General features: G+C 40.8%; 1 protein-coding gene across 5 annotated transcripts in view; it reads right to left on the bottom strand.

Moving 5' to 3' along the window:
• The window catches only part of DLGAP1 (DLG associated protein 1), an 822,007-nt gene that overhangs the window by 759,853 nt on the left and 39,664 nt on the right, over positions 1-22,490 (bottom strand). The gene's annotated exons all lie outside the window — the stretch shown is intronic.

Consider the following 22,490-nt stretch of genomic DNA (forward strand, 5'->3'; position numbering starts at 1 on the left):
AAGCATGAGGCAACTGTAGAACTGAAGCCTTGGACTCAAGCCAAAATAGGAGCTATTTATAAGGATTTCTCTAAAGCAAGGCTTGAATACTGGATGGCAGAAGCTGAATAGACTCATCTGTAAAGGGACCTATAACATCCCTATTTCCACAATAAACCTGAGAGTCAAAAAGGGGCCTGAAATGTATGGCAGTCTCCTAAAGTCTATAACCAAAATGTTTTAAATAAAAAATCGATTGCATCATAATTTTCTCTGCAAATAGAAAAAAGATGAAACTACAGGAGATTTTGGTACTGGACTAGACAATACCTTCCAATATGTGGAAGTTAAAGAAAATCCTTATTCCACATAGAAAGAAATCCAAGATAGCTTCCTAGGGGATGAAAGATCATGTGGAGAGGTTCTGGTCATCCTCTTCCTCCTTACCAGCTCCTGAGTCCCCACGTAACAGGGAAGAACAAATCTGACTCCATATTAGATCTGCGCTCTCTAACCCTGCGCTCTGTTTCTGGTACTTAGTCATGCTGGTTCTGCACCTTTTATAACAATGTTGCCTACAGTTATAAATATATAGGATAGCTCATTCTTAAGGCGCTGACCTTTAAGGGTCTAATACTTCTCCATTCATATAGAGATAAAAAGTTGCAGAACAGATAATAACATTTGTCTTGTTGGAGGTTTACAGGAACACTGTGACCTGACCTATGTGGACAACTGCAAGAATAAAGGATTCTAACACCAAGAAATTTGCACCAACCAACCACACCCTCCTCCCCTTTTTAGTATAAAAGGAGCTTGAATTCTGACTTGGGTAAGATAGTTCTTCAGGACATTAGTCTGCCATCTTTTCGGTCTGCTGGTTTTCTGAATAAAGTCATTATTGCTTGCCCCAATACTTCGTCTCCCGATTTACTGGCCTGTCATGTGGTAAGCAGTATATGAGTTTGGATTCAGTGACACCATGACATGTGAGTGAGGCCACCCTAGACCATCCAGTACCAGTCAACCTCATTGAGACAAGAAAAATCATCTACCCAAATCAAGTATCAGGAGAATTTTGGATTTTAAATTTGGATTTTAAAATGTATTTTCCTATTAACTTGTCTAATATTTCAGAAATCTGTACCACTTAAAAGACAAATGAATCCAAATAATGAATCTCTAATTCAGTAAGAACTAGAAAAAATTTAAAAGTTTCATTTAATTGCCTGTTCAATTTTGATTCCCAGCCCTCCGTCCAAGCCCCCAGCAATCCATCTTTCAGACTAACACTAAGTACCAATAGAGGTTCAGAGATTCACCTGTGAGGCGGATACACTTCCTGGTTGGGGTAATAATTGTTTTGATTTAAAAGGCTTCTCACTAGGCAAACGACTGTAATGCAGTGTGAACTTAGATATAAAACATAAAATTTTGGCTAGATTAGGTATTAGGCTCTGCTGAGCTATACTAATAAAAATTTGAAAGCAATATTTGTTTTACGTTATTCACAGTCCTCTGTGAACTGCATTGGAAAATTTGATTCTTAGATTTGAAAATAGCTATGTAATTAGATATTGAGACTCCTGGTAGCTTAACTTCCCAATCCATAAAAATTTATGCATTCACACCTTACTGTTTTCAAAATAGCTCAGAAACTTCGTGTGCTTAGGGGAAAAGTCAGCTCGGTTCCCTGCTTTAAGTTTACGGCCGTGAAAATATACTTTCCCAGTGACTCTTCTTCCCTGAGATTTATTAAGAAACTGTCATTGTCTTAAAAACACTCCTGGTGGTTCTGCGGGCTTGAAAAGCCCCAAGTGCTTTTTTGCTTGCTTGTTTGTTTTTTCACTGAACTGAAATAGCAGTGGCTCTTCGTGGTTTTCTCTTCTTTTATTCCTTCTAAAATAGGCTAAGCAGCCCTTGGAAACACAGGTATGAAAGTGATGAAATTGAAACAATTTTTCATTTCAGCCCAGATGAGTGTGAATACCTGGCCCTTTGATGAAAGGCCCAGAGCAACTCATTATTTCTTCAGCTGTTTATTCACTTTCTCAACAGTTTTTTTGAGCTGATTCTCTAGATCAAGTGCTTTTGAGGAAATTTAAAAGAATGAAATGCGACTTGTGACCTCAAAGCACTTCTGACCCAAGAAGTGATCAAATAAAAGTAACAAAGTTTGCTAAAATCCAAAATGTGGAAGGAAAAATGTGGAAGGTTTCTTAGGGAAATTACAAGCAAACCCTTGTAGATAAGTAGAAAGGGAAAGAGCACACCAAATGGGTATCAGGGAAGGCTTACAGCAGGGTTTGAAGTAGACCTGGATGGGTGGGTAGGTCGCAAGAGGCTCCCAGAAGGACGTGTTCCCTCCCTAAGAGTCTTCTCCTTACTATATAACACAGCAAAATACAGCAAATCACTTTGAGAACTTCAAGTACCACGCAGATGTTAGATAAGCATAATTAAGATATAGTAATTTTACAAATATTTTTTCCAAAAACCTGCCATTGTTAAAATAATTATTTTCCAGTGTCTTCATGAAACACTTAAATATTCACAGAAATCAGTAACAAAGAGTGAACAGTTTTGGCAGAGGGGAATCTGTCGCACAGGGAACATCTCAAGCTATTCTGTGCCCCAGACTCGGCAAAGGCCTGCCTTTGTGGTTCCCAAACCGAGCCAGGGCCCGCAGGATGTTACAATGAACTCCCGGGGTGCGGGGGTATGTTTTACATTTTGGAGGGGAACACGATTGTTGGAGCTCAGGCAAATCGCTAGTTCGAGGTAGGTCACAGTTTCAACAGATCATGCTACATGCCTTTTGACAACACCCATCTTCACCAAACGGGATTTTTGGCAACTGTGTGATAGGAAGCAAAGTGCTGCACACAAATCCATGTGGAGTGGAACAGGGTCTCTTACAGGGCAAGAGGACTTGCAGGTGGCTGTGGATACCCAGTGGACACACCATTTTTCAGTCCTCATCACTGCAGTCACCCTGAGCCACCATTCAGACCATAACACCAACTCTTTAAGAGGACGGGTCCCAGGAGAGATTGTGCGGGCCTGGGAAGCAAGTGGCTGTCCGGGCAGGGAACACTAGAGTATCCACGGTGTAGTGTAGATGGGAGGGAGCAAATACTCTTCGTTGAAACCACCCTTGGCCCTGTGGACTCCTCATCCCACGCGGAAGGTTGTACCTGACGATGCAAGGTCCCTTAAAGCCAAGGTTCAAGGCAGGTACTTCTTGTGCCAGGTCAAAGGAGGATGCTAAAATTTGCTTACATCTTGGCCCTCTTTAGGATCTAAAGAAACTTTGTTTCCAGACATAAACTCCTTCCTTCCTAATCACTCACTTCTTGTCAAAAGAATGAGTGCTCTCGGTTATAGGGGGTTTCCTTTTTAACATGCAGAAAATACAAAATAAACGCACCAAGAAGCAGAACTCTTCTGTTCCTGCGATATTTCTAGCATACCTGGGCAGCAGATGCGCTTTCGTGAGCATGCCTCATCTGCAGGGCAGCTCACCATGTCTACCTCCCCAGATGCCCTAAGCCTCCATCACAGTCCTGGATGCAGGCAAAGGTGAAAATCCAGGGAAGTCCGTAGACCCTAGGGGGACAATGTGAGCCAAGGTGTTCCCATACAGGGCTGAAAATTCCAGTAGAATTTGTGTGTGACCTTAAGCAATATCCTCGATTCATTCATTTCCTCATTCACCTGGGCATTTAATGAGCACCTCATGTAAGCCTGCCACATGGCTACGCATTGAGTGTCAGACATCATGTAAAATCATCTCAGGAGCCTTCCTACAACTGCACATTGGCATTACTTACTCTGTTTTGAGATCGCTTTCTACTAACTACCATAATTATCATTGTGAAGTTATTGCATAATGATACCATGTCATAGTTTCTTTTATGGTTTGGAGAGGCCCAAATGAACATTTCAGACTCTTTAGCCATCCTTTCATTTGATATTACAAAGATGCCAAACAAACAAATTTCTTCCTACAGCTAATGCAGCGAGGTCACATCATTTGTTAGTCTCAAATAACTGGCAAAACTGCAGTTAAACCAAATCTATTATACTAAAGACTGCTTATGTCTATTTGATAACTCTTCTTTTTTTGTTGTTTGTTTTAATGGGTAGTTTTAGAACGACAGTTTGGAAAGCAAAAAGAGGCAACAGCCCTATTTGCCTTCTAGTCTACTTTGCAAAATATTGGGAGAAAAGAAGGATGTTTTGAATGGAGACTAAACAAGATTGGTCAAACAGCAAGACCTGGTCTCTGTGTCTTGGCATCACCAACACTGGCTGGCTGACATAGTTTCCAATCCTGAGTCTCTTTGTTAATAACCCTAAAGAAGTGCTGGGCATCAGGCCAGATACTGACATCAGCTCACTATTCAGTACAGTGTTGGCTTATAAGGGTATATTCTCCTATAACGAGGAGCAGGCACGGATAAGTCAACCCAGCTCACTAATCTACATATTATCAAATATAATCTATCTATCTACCTACAGTTTTATTTCTCATTTTAAACTCATAGATTGAGGTGCTTATTTCTATTCCAGACTCTGTACAGTTTCGATATAGTGAGTCAGGCCAACCAGAAGCAGAAACAAACCTGAATGTCCCTATTTTCAGACACGAAGCCATGATGACCAAGACTCCCAGATGTGAGCCTGAACTCTAATGCCGCTAGCAAGAGGCGACCCACAAAGTCTTAGCAGGAGACATGTATTGATACACAGTGTAGGTGAGTTCCAGGCCACTTCCTGACTGCTCAGCCAAGAAAGGTACACAGGCTGCCCCTCTTCTGACCCCACCCAGATGCAGCACTCTGGAAGGACCTTCCTGAACATTCTGCACGCTCATCTCTCTATTGCCTCTGCTGTGAACTTCAGCATTGCTATAAGCTTAACAAAAATTGTACTGAACTTTGATTTTTGTTTTGTTCTTTAGCCTCCTTTTCAAGACGCATTTCTTCTTAGAGTAGAATCTAAAATTTAAATTCTAATTCAGCATCTAAAATAAGCATATCACATTTATAAGTGCTAGGGATGTTTTCTGAATGGCTCTGGTCCCAAAAAAAAGTGGTAGGGGGTAAAAAAAAAACCCTCCTTGAGTATCATCAACTCAAATTCCAATGATGTCAGAAAAGCTAGCAGCAGAATGAGTCTCCCATCCTACATGTCAGGAAGATACATGACAGTATGAAAAAAGAAAAAGGCAGAGACCTACCTTGCACAGTAATGTAAATGAATGACCCTTGGCACCCCTTATTATATGAAGTCCTGCAATCCCGCCGTGAGGTTACAGGGATCAGCCTTACCAGAATTGGGGAAGTAACAGATTGTTCTTACTATGGTAGTGGCAGTCTGCCAGCGTAAAACTGGGCAAAGAATCCAATCTTATTTTTTCCTCCTGAAAGCTGAAGTTGAAATGACAGTGGTGAAAATCTGAGACTTAAATCAGTACTAGTTTCTGTGAGCCTTTAAACAGAACTTTAATCTTTAGTGAAATTACCTGAGATACTACTCTATAATTTGCGTGTCCATATCACTCATGAAAGAGCACACAGATAACCACCTGAGGTTGTATCTGGGTCTTAAGACATGGAGACCCAGGGTGCCAGGGAGCAGAGAGCAGAGGTAGAGTGGGGCCATAGTGTCCCACCTAGACCCTCTCCGGGATCGGAGCCTCATTCCTCCAGCCTCTGGTAGTCTTGACAGACACAGCAGTCAGCTGACACCTGCTCTGAGACTGATGCTGGGATCGAGAGAGCGGCATACCCTGCACTCAGCTGATATCCCCTCTGGGGCTGGCCCAAGGGAGCTACCTCCCTCCAGGTCATGACCCCTCCCATGGGCAGCTGCCAACAACTGGCCTAAGCAGGAGTATATAGTCACCCTCTTGTCTTATCGGGAGCTCCACAAAAGATCAACTGATTCAACTTTGGCACAAACACATCTCAGCTTAGCCTCTTCCTCTGCCCAGTCCTGCTTCCCAAGCTCCCCCATCCATGGTGATGGCAAAGGCACTCCCCAATAAACCTCCTGCATCCTAGAGCGCTGACCAGTCCTCCAGGCAAGGGCTCCAAGCCCAGGAGAAAACATCTCTGCTCCAGCATCCCTTTTCAGAAGTGATCCTATCTTAATCTGCTCAGGCTGCTATCCCCCAATACTGAGACTGGGTGATCAAACAATTCTCTGGAGGCCAGAAGTCCTAGATCAGGATGCCAGCATGGTCAGTTCCTGGTGAGAAGCCTGCCAGATGGTCGCCTTCTTATTGTGTCCTCATATGGCCTTTCTCAGGCATGTGGAGAGAGGGAGGAAGTAAGCTCTCTGCCTCTCCTGGAAAGGACATTAATCCATAGTGAGGGACACATCTGCATGATATCATCAAAACCTAACTGCCTCCCCAAATCCCATCTCCCAAGAACCATCACACTGGGGGTCAGAGCTTCAACATATAAATCTGTGGGGGATGCAAACACAACCATAACACATCCTGACTTCCTATCCCTTCAGACAGCCTTATCTCCTCTTAATGAGCTGTAAATCAGGAAAAATTCCAAGCAGTGGTTAAAGTCACAGCTCCGGAGTTCTACGACATCCTCTGTCATTGTGTGTGGGTGGTGTGTGCAGCCATGTGTGCACGTGTATAATCCTGAGTCCGCCACGTCTGAATGTTGTAACCTTAGACAAGTGACTTGACTCTGAGCCCAATTTCCTTATCAGTAAGATGAGGGTGGTAATAATAGCATTTGCTACAAAAGGTCACTGTGAGTATGTAAAGCAGTAGGCACTGGCCTGTGCACAGTAAAAATAAAATCAACAAATATAATTATGACTGTTTTATAGTCCTACGTTTGAGGTGTTTAAATTTTAGAACATGCATTGAATTTTGTCTTCCACGTCTCTGGGATAGAGACCAAGTGTTTAGATGGCTCTGTGTCCCTTCTGCCTGGTCCCATACCTGATACAGAGGGAGCAATCAGCTACTCTTTGTGGAATTTATTCAAGAAAGCTGGGGAAACTTAGCAGGAATGAAGGCAATGAATGGATTTTAGGATTTTGCCAGACGCCTAACTAAATAGGCAGTTAATTGTAATAGAAATGCACAGAAATGACGGAAATAAATATTATTGCTCATTGATTTCCATCAGCTAACACTTCTTTGGTTCATAACCCATTTCTGTGATAGGTCTGTCTGCTTCATCGGTATATAAACCCTTTAAAATCTGGGCGCCCTGGAGAAAAATGTTGTTTCAGCAAACTTGCCGTGCTTCCAACAACACAAATTATGAAAGCTAATTGGTTTTAATAACGTGTTTTTGTTAAGTAAATCACGAAGTTCCATGACTGCTTATTACAGCAGTCACAGTACACTTGGTAACACCAGGATTTCGAAATATGATTTGTCATCAGTTCGCATCCCACATCCGCCTCCACCCTCCACTGTCTGTTCTACCTTCTGGTCTGAAACTTTCCAGGTTTGAGTCTCATTGTCAGATACTTCTGTGACACGTATTTTATCACTGTCAGTGTCCTTTTAAGACACCTGCCATAGCCTCTTTACTTAAGTCTGGGCCTGGGGTGCTCTAGGCGCTCTTGGGTAGGAGGGGACCTCAGACAGCTTCATGTTACCCTTTGAAGAAATAGGCAGCAAAATCAATTTAGACGTTTTTAACCTTACATTTGAGTATTTGTTATTTGTAGACAAAAGTCATGCAAAATGCCTTCCCTCCCTGTTAACATCTTGATACACTTCCTTCTAGATCATATTAGATAAAGATCTTTGGTTTGCAAGCAGCAACCAACATCCTTGGTCATATAAACAAAACCCAGGACTGAATAGACAGATGTTGGCATCATGCAGAGAATCAAAGGAAGTATTCAACTGCCAGGCTTCCAAGAAGCAGGCGTCCACACAGAACACCCGGCCACCAGAGACTGTGGCATCTCTATGGGCCCCAAGAAGGTGACACAGTTCCAACAACCGCCAGGCCGCGGGCTGGCTTTCAGTTTCAGTTTCTGGGAGAGGGAGTCTGATCAGCCAGCGTGAGCCAGATGCTCTCCCCTGGATGGATCAGCTGAGGCTGAAAAGGCAGAGTGATGGATAGTCCTGGGGAGAGGACGTGCAGCGTCAGAGACACAGATCCATCACTGGGGATGTATCAGCGGGGTGCTCTGTTTGGAACCCACCCTTGCTTTGAGCTGCAAGGGAAAGTGGCAGATGGAAAGCCCAAGGCTGGTCCCAAATAAAAGAGGGAATGTTGGGAACAAAAGAAGAAACACCCAATGCCCACGCTTTGCCACCTGCATATGTAATTCTAAAGATGCCCTTACGTTTTGTGTACAGCATGACACAGCGAACCTGCCTTTCTCACTGCATGTTACAACATGACCACACATGATTAAAAGCACAGACTCTGGAACTGGACTTCCTGGAGCAAAACCCAAGCTCTGCCACTTACCAGCTTTGGCGAGATACTCAACCTCTCAATGCTTCAGCTTTAACCCATCTGCAAAATAGGGATAATATCTCTCTCATAAAAAGTTACGAATATTAAATGAATTAATATGTGTAAAAGTGCTGGCATCTGATAAGTGCTCTGAAAGATTAGCAGCTCCTAGTAAACAGTCTTGTAGATGCATATATCCTTAGACATTTTTTCCTGTAATTATTTGTAAAGCAAATGCTTAAAAGTGGAGTTTTTAGGCCAAAGATTTTACATATTTTTAAGACATTCAGAGAGAGAGAACACAGGCTAGATTGTGGCTCTTCTTTGCTACAAAATGGTCCAGGGGCTTCTGATGTCACTCAGCAAAAATTTCCTCATCCTTGGCCACCATTCGCCACACAAGCTGGTCACTAACACCTCTGTGACGTTGCCTCCTCCTATTCTTCCTTCACGTCCTTAACTTCCTTGAGGAAGCACCTCCCTTTCCTCCCCAGAACTCTTGCCTTGTCATCTCCCTGGAACATTCCTCCCCTAGAATCCCACCTGGCCTACTAGTCACATCTGCTTGAATGTAGCTGCTCCAAAACAGCCTTCCTCATCCATCCCATTCAAAATGGCAGCCTCAACACTCTATGGTCCTTCCCACACTTGTCTTTCTTATGAGTCCTTGTCACTAACATCCCTGATATATGACACATTCATATCACCTTTATTTCCTGTATCCTTTTCTAGAATGAAACGGTGGTGGAATACATGTTGCAAAATTCCCCTCCAAGAAACCTCCACCCATTTACTCTTCAGCAGTGTGTGCATGCTCATCTCTGCACTATCTAGATTACCAATATTTTAAATCTTTGCCAGTCTTACGGGTAAAACATCTCTTAACTGTTTTTGCTACAGCATTTCTGACAGAAGTCATCCAGCTCCCACTGAATGCTTCCAGCCACAGAGAGCTCTTTCCATCCATTAAGGGACAACTCTCACAGCTGGAAAGTCAGTCCTCCCTTAGATTGACCCAAACTTGGCCTGCTGAACCTTCTGGGGAAATCCTACCCCAAGATAATTTGTCCTTTTACCACAGTCGCAGTCAGGATGCACGCAGGCATGTGGCTCTCTCACAGTGAGTTGGCTCCATGGTGTAAGAGGAGGCTGGGGTAACAGGGAGGAGTAGGTAGGGTTTCCAGAACTTTGGAGCCCAGATGATGGGCTCCATGTTGGCACTGCCAAGACCACATGAAGTTGGACTAGCACTTCTGAGGGGGATGAATGAGGCCGTTTCTGGTGGGGCTAAAACCAAATGACTGCCAGAGTCAACTGCCACTGCTGGAGTGAGGCAGACAGGACCCAGAAATACCAGGAGGGAAGCTCATTCTCCACTCCTGCCACTTTCCAATTTCCCTTCTACTGGCAGGACTTGAGCCCACTAACAAGGAAGTCTAGGAAACAGAATTCGCAGAGGCCCAGCCTCAGCATTACAGAGAAGGGTGGGGAAAGGTGGGTTCTGGCACTGAAAGATGACAATTAACAATAAGCACAACATTGTAAATCAACTATTCACAAATAAATAATAAATTAAAAAGTAAAAATAAAAATAAGCAAGCACATCCACTATTCTTCCTTCCTTCTTGAAAATCGTTCCAGAATTAATAGGAATAACTTAGCCCTGCTATTTTCATTATCATTATAGATTCATGACAGCTTAGGAACTGGAGGGTACAAAACCAGGCAAAGTCAAAAAGTGCACCTGGCCCTCAGTTCTCCCGTTACGAGGCTCACGGCTCAATTGTAGACACACAAGACACCTCACGTGGGAAGTATCAAGGTGCAGAAAACGCCGGCGCTGCAAGCAGGTGTTTCACCACGGACGCTCTTCCCTGAAACAGCCCCTGCTTCCTTCTGCAATGCAGCTAGTGGAGAACATGGCGGACTGGATCCAACGCACTACGATAGTCCGGAAGTTATCACGGATAGACTTTTAAACCCCAAAGAACAAACCTCCCTTTCTCGACATCTGCTAGGTCTACTGCTTTACCCTTCTACATAGTTTTTTCTTTAAAAAATAAAACAGAACACTGATACAAGCACAGGAGGGATTACATGACCTTACTGCATCAACCTGGTGGTGTGGCTGTCTTCATGAGTTTTAGAATGGAAGAAGGACACCAAAAGTTCAGCTTCTAGAAGCTTGATCTTGGAAATGATTCAATATTTGACCTAGAGCCAGTCCTCTTCAGTCATTCTTCCTCTGAGACCTTAGTTTTTCCATCCATCACTAGGGCAATATTTTTCTAGGGACGTCCTTTGAGAATCTGGGAGAAAGTAGAATGAGCCCAAAGGATTCATCATCGATGTGTATTTAAAATATTCCAGCTGACAAGTGGTGGCAATAAAGCCTGCTCTAGTCACCCTGGTGCCTGTCAATTCCTTCTCCATTTTTGGTATTTAATCAAAAGAGCCTAATGCCAAGTGATGGAGAGCATTCTTCCCACATCACCGCCATCTGTCTCATTGGCACCCACTGCAAACAGCTGTGTTGCCAGCTTTCAAGCTGTTTACTGGTGTGTCACATGGAGAAGTTATGGATGGACTGATTGAATCTCCTGAAAACTGGGCATTTTCATTTCTCTCTGAAATATTTATTCACTATCTTGTCATGCTGACAGGATATTCAACAAGCACTTACTTAATGATTCCACTACCCCTGACAACAAGGTGGTTTCATAATTACAAATGAGTACCTTGTGAAAAAAATTACACCAGTGTTAACTCCCAAGCCAGCTATAGACAGAACTAGAAAAGGACCAGAAAAAGGGAAATGAAATGGTCAAGTGGAAAGAAGGATCACCCTGTGAGCAGACTGAGAAGACCTGCATGCGAGGGTGCAGCGATGGAGGCAGTGGGATAACAATGAAAACGTTCATTATCATGATGTATGACACAGAAGGATGCTGGGATTACAGGGCCTGCTACTTAAAGTGGGAAAGTAAACTGAGAATACAGTCTGTCTTTGAACAACAGTAATAAACCTAAGATTTCTATTATGTAAAATAACTTAAAAAGGCGGGGTAGGGTATAGTTCAGTGGTAGATTCTGTGCTTAGCATTCAGGAGGTCCTGGGTTCAGTCCTTAGTATCTCCATTAAAAATATATGAATAAATCTAATTCCCCCCCAAAAGTAATTAACTAATTAATTAATTATCTAAAAAAGACAAGCTGAGTTCTAAATAATACTACGCATTAATATACGTATACATATTTATATGTGTGTGTGTGTGTGTGTGTGTATATATATAAAATTTTAATTTTTTTTAGAGAAGAGAAATCCAAGCCATTTGGGGAAAAGTTCTTTCACAAAATGCCCTTCAAGTTCACTCTAGCAGGCAGAATATCTGACCAGAGGCAACATCACAAAGTAGGAAAGATTAGTATTTCTTATTTGATTCAACCCTTTGCTGAGCAAGGCCTTCTTACCAAATACGGTTGAAAATAAGTTTCCAGTCCTCAAGTAGTTTATAATTAATTAGAGGATCAGATATAAAGACATAACTAAAGATGATCAGATATAAAGACATGCATTATTTTTAAACCACACACATACAGATTTATTATTAAGCACTATTATAAAAGATGAATGCTACAAACAAGATTATGGATTTGGAGAAATATCATGATTATGGTTCAGCTGCGAAGATAAGGAACCGTTACCTGGAAAAGGTCTCGTTTAAGCTACATGTCAGTGGAGTGCTTGTTGAGCTTGATCACACACTCAGATGGAGAACTAGTTCATCCCCAAAGAACTGTGAGTGAAGCCTGATGGCAGGAAACCAGAAATTATGTCTAGGAATAGTGAGATGTCCAGACTGCCTAGAGCTGGGAGGGCTCTGAGGGTGGTCTGTGACACTAAAATGTCACTTGCTGTCAGTTCACAAAGGATTTTTGGATGGCATCCTAAAGGGTTTAAACCTTTCATCTTTTCAGTAACAGGGTAATGTGATTAGATCTGTAAGATAAACTGAAAGGGAGATTAGAGGCAGGAGGGTCAGTTTAGGGCACTGACGGTAGTCTCTGACTAATATGTCATTGCTGGAAAGGACTTAAGAATCCCTACTGTTTATTTTACAAATTAAGGATCTAAGGTCTAGGTGGGTACGGTGATTCACCAAGTTCCTTGAACTAATAATGGTAGATCAGAACTAAAACCCACTTTACGATTCCTAATTACAAAAAGGGAGAAGTTCAAAGAGACCTGCGCATTTTGAACCCTCCTCCTGCCTCCCTGGACCCCCTGCCTACCCGAGGACCCTTGCCTCCACCATCAAATCTGCATGTGCTCCCCTCCAGCCTCCCCTGCTCACTGTCTCAACCCACCTGTCCTCTCAACCCACCAGTCTGCAACTCAAAAGTCCCGGCTCCTTCCTCTATCACACTCCTATACATGTGGTATAACAGATTACCATAAACTTAGTGCCTTATAACAACACCCATTTTGGGGGTTCAAAGTTCAGCAGGGCAGACATCCGGTGTGGCATGGCTGGGTTCCCTGCTCAGGGCATCATGGGGCCAAAATCAAAGGGTCAGCCTGGTTAAATTCTCATCTGAAAGCTCTGGGGGAAACACCACTTTCAAACTCATTCTTATTGTTGGGAGAATTCAGCCCCTTGTGGTTGTAGGACTGAGGTCACTGCTGTCCAGATGCCTATTATCCAGAGACAGCTCTCAGCTCCCAGAGATGACCTGCTTCCTCACCACATGGCCCCTCCATCTTCAGGCCAGCAAGGATGCATCAAATCCTTCTTGTGCTTTGAATCTTTGATTTCCTCCACCTCTGACCTCTAGACCCAGACTTAAGGGGCTCCTGTGATTAGGCCAGACTCTCCTGAATGGTCTTCTTAACTTAAGATCAACTGTGTCATAGAGCATAACTTAATCCCTAGAGTAAAATCCACCACAGTCACAGTCCTGGTGATTAATGAGGGTGTGTACACCACGGGAGTGCGGAATCTTGAGGACCATCTCAGAATTCTGCCGACTGCACCCTCTCCACCTACAAGACTTTCATTTCTCTCAACTAGCTTTGAGAACACAATTTAATTCAATCCAGACCAACAGTGTGAATACTACAGCTTCTGCTGATAACCCTGGTCTTCAAAGATCCTCTCAACTTAAAATGATTTCCTGTTAGAATTTCAACAACATTTTGGAGAAATGTGAAGATGGGTGCCTTGGCAGGCAGAGCTTACAGCCAAGCCATGAGTAACCGCTGACCCCATTGTTCACACCACCCTGTACTCCTAGGGATGTGGCTTCTTACATCTGAGCAGAGAGAACACACAGGTTCAGTCACCCTGGGTGGGAATTACCAAGTCACATGATTTTTCCTCTTTTTTTCCATCCTCAGGGGCTTACCCTGCTGTTCTTGCCTCAGTCCTTTTCTTCAGTAATCAGGAAGTTATCAGGGAAAAAATGAAACCAACTACAACCCAATTCTCATGCAAAAAAGAACACAACCAATCAGCATGTTGCAACATTCAGCATACTCTACAGAGCAAGAGAACCATCATGTTGCCAGCTACTCTATATTCAGCCTTCCTTCTTCCAGCAATCATTTCTATAATTAGCACTGGCACACTGTGCCTAATTAGTTATTTTGGTGGCATATGGGCATGAAATGTATGTGTTCCTTAGTCACCCTATTTTACCGTTCAATTGCCTGTAGAGATTTTTCAAAAAATGAATAATTAAGCTTATTTCTTTGTCTCTTGTTTTCCAATTCCCTTAGATTCTAGTCAGGTGATATCATTATACTGTATCCATGGCAATGTTCATTATCTACATCCATAGGTGAATTCTTTGGGGGCTGCTGGTAAAATAAAAATTTTCCCTTAATCTGGCTTCAACTTGTAGACCATAAATGATGAAGCAGTTAAAAATCACTGGTGCTAATATGGATTTACCCTTCAGTTAGCACGGCATGCTAATGCCCACATTCAATTCCCTACTGTGTATCCTTTTTTTTCTTTTAAGTTTGACAGAGAAATACATAAACCCTTTATCTACATCACAGTTTTGTTCTAATGAATTGCTCAATTATAACACCCGGACAATGTAATGCTATGGAAATGGTCGTGATATTTTTAGACAATGTATAAACAAGAGTTTAAATTTGAAATGATAAATTCCACAAAACACTTCAAAACAGATTAACTTCAAAGTATCAAAGCAGTTAATAAAAGCCACCACTCAGATACCTTAGAGCACTAATTTTACAGATACACACCTCATGGCCTGCTTTTAACTACTTTGCTGGTTGTAAAGCTGCACTGTTGATGAGTAAATAGCAAAGGATTTGGAGACAGGAGACATGGGTTTGAATTCCAGTCCTACAACTCTCCGTGTATGCGGCCATCACCAAGTTACTGAACTTGCTTCCAATCTTAGCTTCTTTATTTGAAGACTCGGAATCATCATAATAATAAGCTTATGTGATTCCTGTGAGGAGTAGAGAGAATACAATTGGCACGTAGGAAGTGACCAATACATGGTGCTGCTCTTATTACTACTGAAATGGTCCTGATGTGGAGTTTTAGGGGAAGGCAGACTCTTCCACCATGCCCCAGAATTTCTGAATCAGAATCTGCAGTTTCACAAGATCCTCAGGTGATGCATGTGCACATTAAAATTGAGGAGGCATTCGTACTGAAGACAGCAAGCTCGTGGAATGTGGACGTTTCACTTTAGTCATAAACATGAAAATGTTTCCATGGATTAATTTCTAATATATGATTTGAAATGAAATTCTTTCAGACTTTTTGCCTGTGTTGACAAGATCTAAATGGTAGAATTTCTCCTCTTTTCACTCCCAGGCTAACAGAAAAATTAAATTAATAAAATTAAATTAAATTAAATTAAATTAAATATCTAGAGAGGCCTTAAAAGAATCTATAGAGTCTAAACCTCATTTATAAAGACTGGGGGACAAGGTCAAGGAGATGAGCAGGTTAGTGGCGGAACTGGCATCACATATTTCTTATGCAAATATCTTTTAGACTACAGATTTAATTCAATACAAACAGGCGAGAGCTTTATTTTCTTCAATGAATTGAACACAGCCTAGCCACTTTAATTAGTTAATATACTCAGGTTTTAGCAATCACCCCCATCATGCCTATGCAGTATATTAGGTATTTAATAGGAGCAGGGAGCAAAGAATTAGGGTACAAGTATGAAGTAGACAAATTACTAGAATGCCTAAGAGTTTAGACTTCAGAGTCAGATTCAAATCCTGCTTGAGGCATCAGGCAAGTATTAAACTCTCTTCATCCTTAACTCTCTGAGCCTTGGTTTCTTCATCTATAATACAAGTTTAATAAAACATGTTTTACAAAGTTGTGAATAATAAATGAGACCTCATAGAAAGATACAGCATAAGAGCAAGGCACTTAATAATTGCTCAATAAACAATGACAGTACTATTTATGGTATTATTTGGCATGGCTAACGAGCTCACAGATATGTTGGGAGAAAACATGAACATGGGTAATACACTTAGTGTCCTAAAAGGAGGCAGGAATCACATTCATTATTTTAACAGGAAGAATTTGTTAAAAAGAACTACTAAGTAGGTATGGTAAGAACAGAAAAGGCAAAAAGAGGACACCAGAGGATCCCAGAGTGAGCAGCAGCAGGAAGTGGGATGAGGGCTGTGACAAGGAGCAAAGAGGATGAAATTATTAAAAATTCAGAAGCTTCGAGGAGGAGGCCTGGGAAACCAGAAGTCAGACCTCAGAGAACAGAATGCTTGGCTGGTATCTCTGACATGGGCACCATAAGGTTGTTCTGGAAACTTGGAGAAAACTGCAAACTGTACTCAACGGCTACAAGTGGGCAGAATTTCTGTTGCCTGCAGCTCACAGTTACAGAAGACAGGAGGTTAACCTCCCTCCTCTAGCCTTCCTTTTTCCCACTATTGTTCCCTATTCCGACAGCCTCACAGGGAGCAGCTGGCAAAGGAGGGATGAGGCTTGCAGAGCAGCAGCCCAGCCAGCACCTCAAAGCAGAGTATTGAAAAGATGGATGTGGAGCTGAGAGTTAACAGCTTTCTAAGTGGCATTTCAGGCTGTTGTAATGCAAGACCAGGTGAATGCACCACACTGTTGACAGCAGCACTATTTACAATAGCCAAGACACGGAAGCAACCTAAATGTCCATCGACAGAGGACTGGATAAAGAAGATGTGGTATATTTATACAATGGAATACCACTCAGCCATAAAAACCGACAACATAATGCCATTTGCAGCAACATGGATGCTCCTAGAGAATGTCATTCTAAGTGAAGTAAGCCAGAAAGAGAAAGAAAAATACTGTATGAGATCGCTCATATGTGGAATCTAAAAAACAAAAACAAACAAACAAAAACAAAGCATAAATACAGGACAGAAATAGACTCATGGACAGAGAATACAGACTTGTGGTTACCGGGGGGGGGGGGTAGAGGGTGGGAAGGGATAGACTGGGATTTCAAAATTGTAGAATAGATAAACAAGATTACACTGTACAGCACAGGGAAATATACACAAAAAAAAGGAAAAAAAACTGGTATTAACAGTATTTAATCTGATAAGGAAAACTAAAAACTCTTCATGTAACTTTACACTATTTCCAATGTTTTAGATATGAGATATTTAAGGAAAATCATTCTGGGGCAAAATCTTCCCACAGTTAGCAATTTCTTTCAATTTTCCTACTCATGTCCTTTGACAAGATATAATAAACTCTAAAATGCTAATGCATCCAACAATGGGTTTGTGAAGAAGATTTGCTTTGAAGTTTAGTTGTGTTCCCATAACAATTCTGTACACAATGCGAGTCACATGAGTTTTTTAAGGAGACATAAGAAAAAAACTGTATTATGCAAGTGGACATGGGACTTTTTGTGACATCTGAGACTTTCATGCACAGTCTGAGTTACATAATTATTTCACTGAATAAAGACTACCCTTGATGGTTGTGCAGCTGTGAGTTCATGCTGCTCTCTTGCTGCAGAGGTGGATAGCTATGTACAGACTCTGTTCTTCCCACCTTCTCATTTAAAAATAAACCTCTAAAGAACTTGAATGCGAAAGCATTAGCTTAACATTTCATTAATAATTTCAATGCAAAAAAGCAAAAGTAACATGCAGTCACCCACATGGAATATGTTATATTCTTGAGTTCCATTTGTAAAATGATTCTTAATTTAGAAAGGAAAGATTTATATTATCAAAGTAGTATTCACCAAAAAGAAGTTAACTGTTGTTTAAAATTTTTTGAATGTACTTATTTCTAAAGACAGTAAGACTAGAAGAGTTCTTAACAACTTATATTCCTATGCTTGATGTGCTGTAAATGCATAGACTGCAATTTTGCAAGGAATGCTGTAATGAAACTATTTTTACTTTTTATTCTTACTTTAAAAATTATTCTTATTATAATAGAACATCATAATATTTTACTAATGTCAACATTTTTATTTGATCATGTATCATAAAAAGTAAATGGAATATGCATGTAAATAGAAAAGTAAAGAAATGAATCAGAGCTATATCTCAAAAGACAGGAGGTACTAAATGATGACAATAATCTTTTATATGAAAATGCTCTCTTGATAAAAATTGTTTCTCAGACTTCTCAACTTTTCCTAGGCTAAATTTTACCATTCGTGGTGTAAATGAACTAAGGAAAAACACTAGTCACAGAGATTCAACTATACTATTCCAAATACCGCCATAACGAATATTTTATACCATGTGAATACTGCTTCTAAGCATTGTCTGTGCTTATTGTTCACATTGTTATCCATCAGCATAAAAAGGAAAGGCATTAAAAACATGGTTTGGATTATTTAGAACCAACCCAGCCTTGTTATAGGAGTGAAGGAACTCAAGACAGGCTGAAACTGTCTTAGGTGGAGTTTAAAGTCAGAGAGAAGCAGGAAAGGTACTCAGCAAGCTTCCATTCTATCTGGAGTCTGTTCAGCTGAATTAAGATGAGAGGAAAGAAGCAGGTAATAGAGTAAATTGAACCCACAGGTAGACCCAGAGCAATCAGCTCTGCATCGGGGCCCTTTGGAAAGAATCTTAGGTCTGTAAAGCAGTGGTACAGAAAGCTGAGATCTGAGCATCCACGCTCCACATGCCTGACCACAGCCTGACTGAGGGAGTAGCCACTTCACTGGTTCGCGGAGGGTGCCTGATACACAGTTTTATCGATGAGTGAGATCTGTGATGCTCTTGTTAATTTTTTTAAGCCACATTTTTCTCTGAAAGTGAAATTCATGACAGCTTCCTACTACACTTGGTACTTACTACTAATAAATCGACAAAGAAACATGCAGTAATGATAAACTAAGCAGCAGAAAGGCACAGAAAGGACACAAATGACAGTTTGGTAAAATACTCAGCCTCACAAGAATTCTAAATGTTAACACAGTTACATCCTTACCATTCTCACCTGTCATGCTGTCAAATATTTTTAATAATAATAAGCAATGTGAGAAGGGCTCACACTTTTTTCTTATCCACTACTAGTCTCAGTAAGAGGAGGAAACATCATACTGCTTTTCATAGAAGTGCACCATTTTGTATTCCACCAACAGTGTGTAAGGGTTTCAGTTTTTCCACATCCTCTCCAAGGCTTATTTTTTTGTTTGCTTTTATAATGGCCATCCTAACAAACGTGAGTTGATACTTCACTGTCACTTTGATTTGCATTTCCCCCAGGATTAGTTATGATGCGGATCTTTATATCTATTGGTCATTTGTATGCTCTCACTGGAAAAATATCTATTCAAGTCTTTGGCCCATTTTTTTTAATCAGGTTATTTATTTTTCCTATTGAGCTGTAGAAGTTCCTTACATATTTTTGATATTAACCCCTTACCACCTATAGGGTTTACAATATGTTCTCCTATTCCATAGGCTGCCTGTTAACTGTTGCTGTGCAAAAGCTTTTTAATTTGATGTAGTCCCACTTGTTTGTTTTTGCTTTTGTTGCCTGAGCTTTGGTATCATATCCAAGAAATCACTGCCAACACCAATGTCATGCAACTATTTCCTTCACTTTTCCAACTGCTTCTTAGTTTCCAAAATAATGCCTCTCTTTTTCCTGTTGATATCCTTTTACTGCAAAAGAGAAAATGTGTGTACTCAATCTGCCTTGCTCTGCCGTAAGTCCTAATGTTTGTTTTGAGTTTCAAGTATATCTGGATTTACAGAGAAGTGAAACGAGTACACATCATTGCGTGATGCTAGTGAGAATAATAAAAAGAGCTTTGTTGTAGAATAATAAAAAGAGCTTTGTTGTTGAGCATTACTATGTGCCAGGTACCATCTTAAGAACTTTGCATTCATTATCTCATTTCGGTTCTAAAACAACCCTGAGAAATTGGTAGAATTCTTACCCTCATTTTATAGATAAGGAAACCGGGGCTTAGAGGTCAAACATTTATCCAGTATCATAAATCTTTTAATTGTGTAATTTCCCACAAGATGCAGAGAGAGGACTGAAATCCAAATTCTTTCAATTTCAGAGTCCAAGTTTTAACCGCAATAATATAAAGCTTTTATCATAGCTTAAAGGGATATACACACATCACCAATAATGTTAACAGAAATTGGTTTCTCTGGTAACCTATACTGTGTATTTCTCACCAGTGGTGACCTAGAACAAAAATTGGAAGACTGTACATTATTTCTTAAGTAACAACAGTTTCCCCGTTATATATCCCCACATTTTTCAATGTAATGCAGAGGAAATATCTCTGATTACCTAGAGTCCTCATACTTTCTGAAAGGACTAGAAAATGTTTCATTCTAAGGCAAAATGACTTTGTTTTCAGGTTTTTGTTTCAGGTTTTATTGAAGCATAGTCAGTTTATAATGTTGTGTCAATTTCTTGTGTACAGCATGTTTCAGTCATACATGAATACACATAGATGCCTTTTCATATTCTTTTTCATTATAGGTTACTACAAGATATTGAATATAGTTCCCTGTGCTATACAAAAGAAACTTGTTGTTTATCTGTTTTGTATTATAGTAGTACCTGCAAATCCCAAACTCCCAATTTATTCCTTCCCACCCCCTTTCTCCTCTGGCAACCATAAGTTTGCTCTCTATGTCTGTGAGTCAGAAACATTTTGTAAATAAGATTATTTGTGCCTCTTTTTTAGGCAAAATGACTTTACATTTTAACTAGAATTACAAAATATCCAACTAAATAACAGTAGTAGATAAATAACAATACCCTACTCCTCTAGGTATCCAGGTCTTTCTCACGTGACCTGGTAGCTCCTCCAAATGAGAAGTGGAGTCTGTTTTCCTACAGCTTAACTCTTAACTGAATTTGTGACTCAATCCTGCTCACAGAATGCTGCATAAGCCATGATGTGCCAGCTTCAGTGTTTGCACACACTCTTCTCTTGCTTGGGCATCTGAGTCTAAGTGGCTAACCTGCTAGAGGACGAGAGTCCATGGAGAACAGAGCCAAATCCCGCAGTTCTCCCAGCCGAGGCCCAGCCCAGGGAGCAAGCCCAGGCGAGAGTCAAGCGGCAGCCTACCAGGCCCTGAAAGAGCCCAGCTGATCCCGCCAACATTTATAACCCACAGGACTGTGAGATAAGTAAGTGCTTATTGTTTTGATCCATCAAGTTTTAGAGTGGCTTATAATACAGCATCACTGGGGTTATGGTTAATTAATGCAAAGGACAAAGCAGCATCTCTAGAATTTCAAGTACTGCTCTCTGTATGGCCTAGAATTGGAGAATCTTAGTCTCTGCTTAGAAATAAAGCTTAAGACTAATCCATTATCCTTCCTAAAGCAGCTCTGAGCCTTCCCTAGAAGTCAATACCAATGTGACTTAACATTTAGCCTGGGGAGGAAAAGCATCTGTGTCACTTCCACAAAGAGGACCCACTCTTCCTCCCTCATATCTGGAATCAAATGTTGAGGTCCTTCACATTAACAGCAATATAAAATATTCACATTAAGCATGCATTTCAAGATTTGTTATTACTTACATGTGGAATCTTAAAAACAAAAACAAAAACAATTAATACAACAAAACAGAAACAGACTTACAGTTACAGAGAACAAACTAGTGGTTACCAATGGAGCGAGAGACAAGGGGAGGGGCAAAATGGGGGTAAGTTCTGCAGGAATTCAGAGTAGTCAGAAATCAAATAGTCAGCAAATCTGCCAATACATGTCCAGAGAACACTTTACTAAACTGGTACGTATGGGGAAAAAAAGTTTTTCCATCAAAATTCTAGGAAAATGTTCTATTCTCTATCCATTTAGTGAAGATTCAAAATATCCATTAATACCTAAAGAAAAAAAAAGGTCTGCAGATGGACTTCTACATAATAAAATATTTCCCTTTTTTGTCTCTAATGCCTTACTAAGCATCTGGCAGAAGTCACTTCTCTGGAACACATTTTGGGAACCAGTTGAGATAAGAATGTTTTCATAAAGAAGGTCACATTTGGGCCTGGATTTTAAAGGATGAGTAAAATTTACATGACAGGTAGAATTAGGAAAGTGTTGTCCAGGCAAGAGGAAATCATAAATATCCTTTGGGCACCCATAGAAGACTTTGTTTGCATGGTGAACCACACAGCCCTCATGCTTGGGGACTCTGAGCTTCTATGCAATAGAAACCTGTATGACAGGCAGCCTTCTAAGCCCTGAGCACACAACGGCGAAAAAAAAAGTAGGAACATGGAAAAAGCATGGCACATACATGTAACAAGGATGCAACCAGCAGGACTGATGTTGAAAGTCAGGTTTAGTGAAAAATGAGGTCCAAATTGTGGAATGTGCCAATCATTCAAGGAGGCAAAACTGTGAGTGAAGACTAGAGAAATTAAGACTTGGATCAAGGAAACAGGACTCTGGAAGAAAAATTGAACAAAGTTGAGTGTTTGAATAGTGGCATTTTCTTCCTATTACAAAATCTGTAATTTCTTATGCACAACTGTGCACTGTAAAATACTCTATGTGT

This window comes from Vicugna pacos, chromosome 24, assembly GCF_048564905.1.
Source record: "Vicugna pacos chromosome 24, VicPac4, whole genome shotgun sequence".
Classification (NCBI taxonomy): domain Eukaryota; kingdom Metazoa; phylum Chordata; class Mammalia; order Artiodactyla; family Camelidae; genus Vicugna; species Vicugna pacos.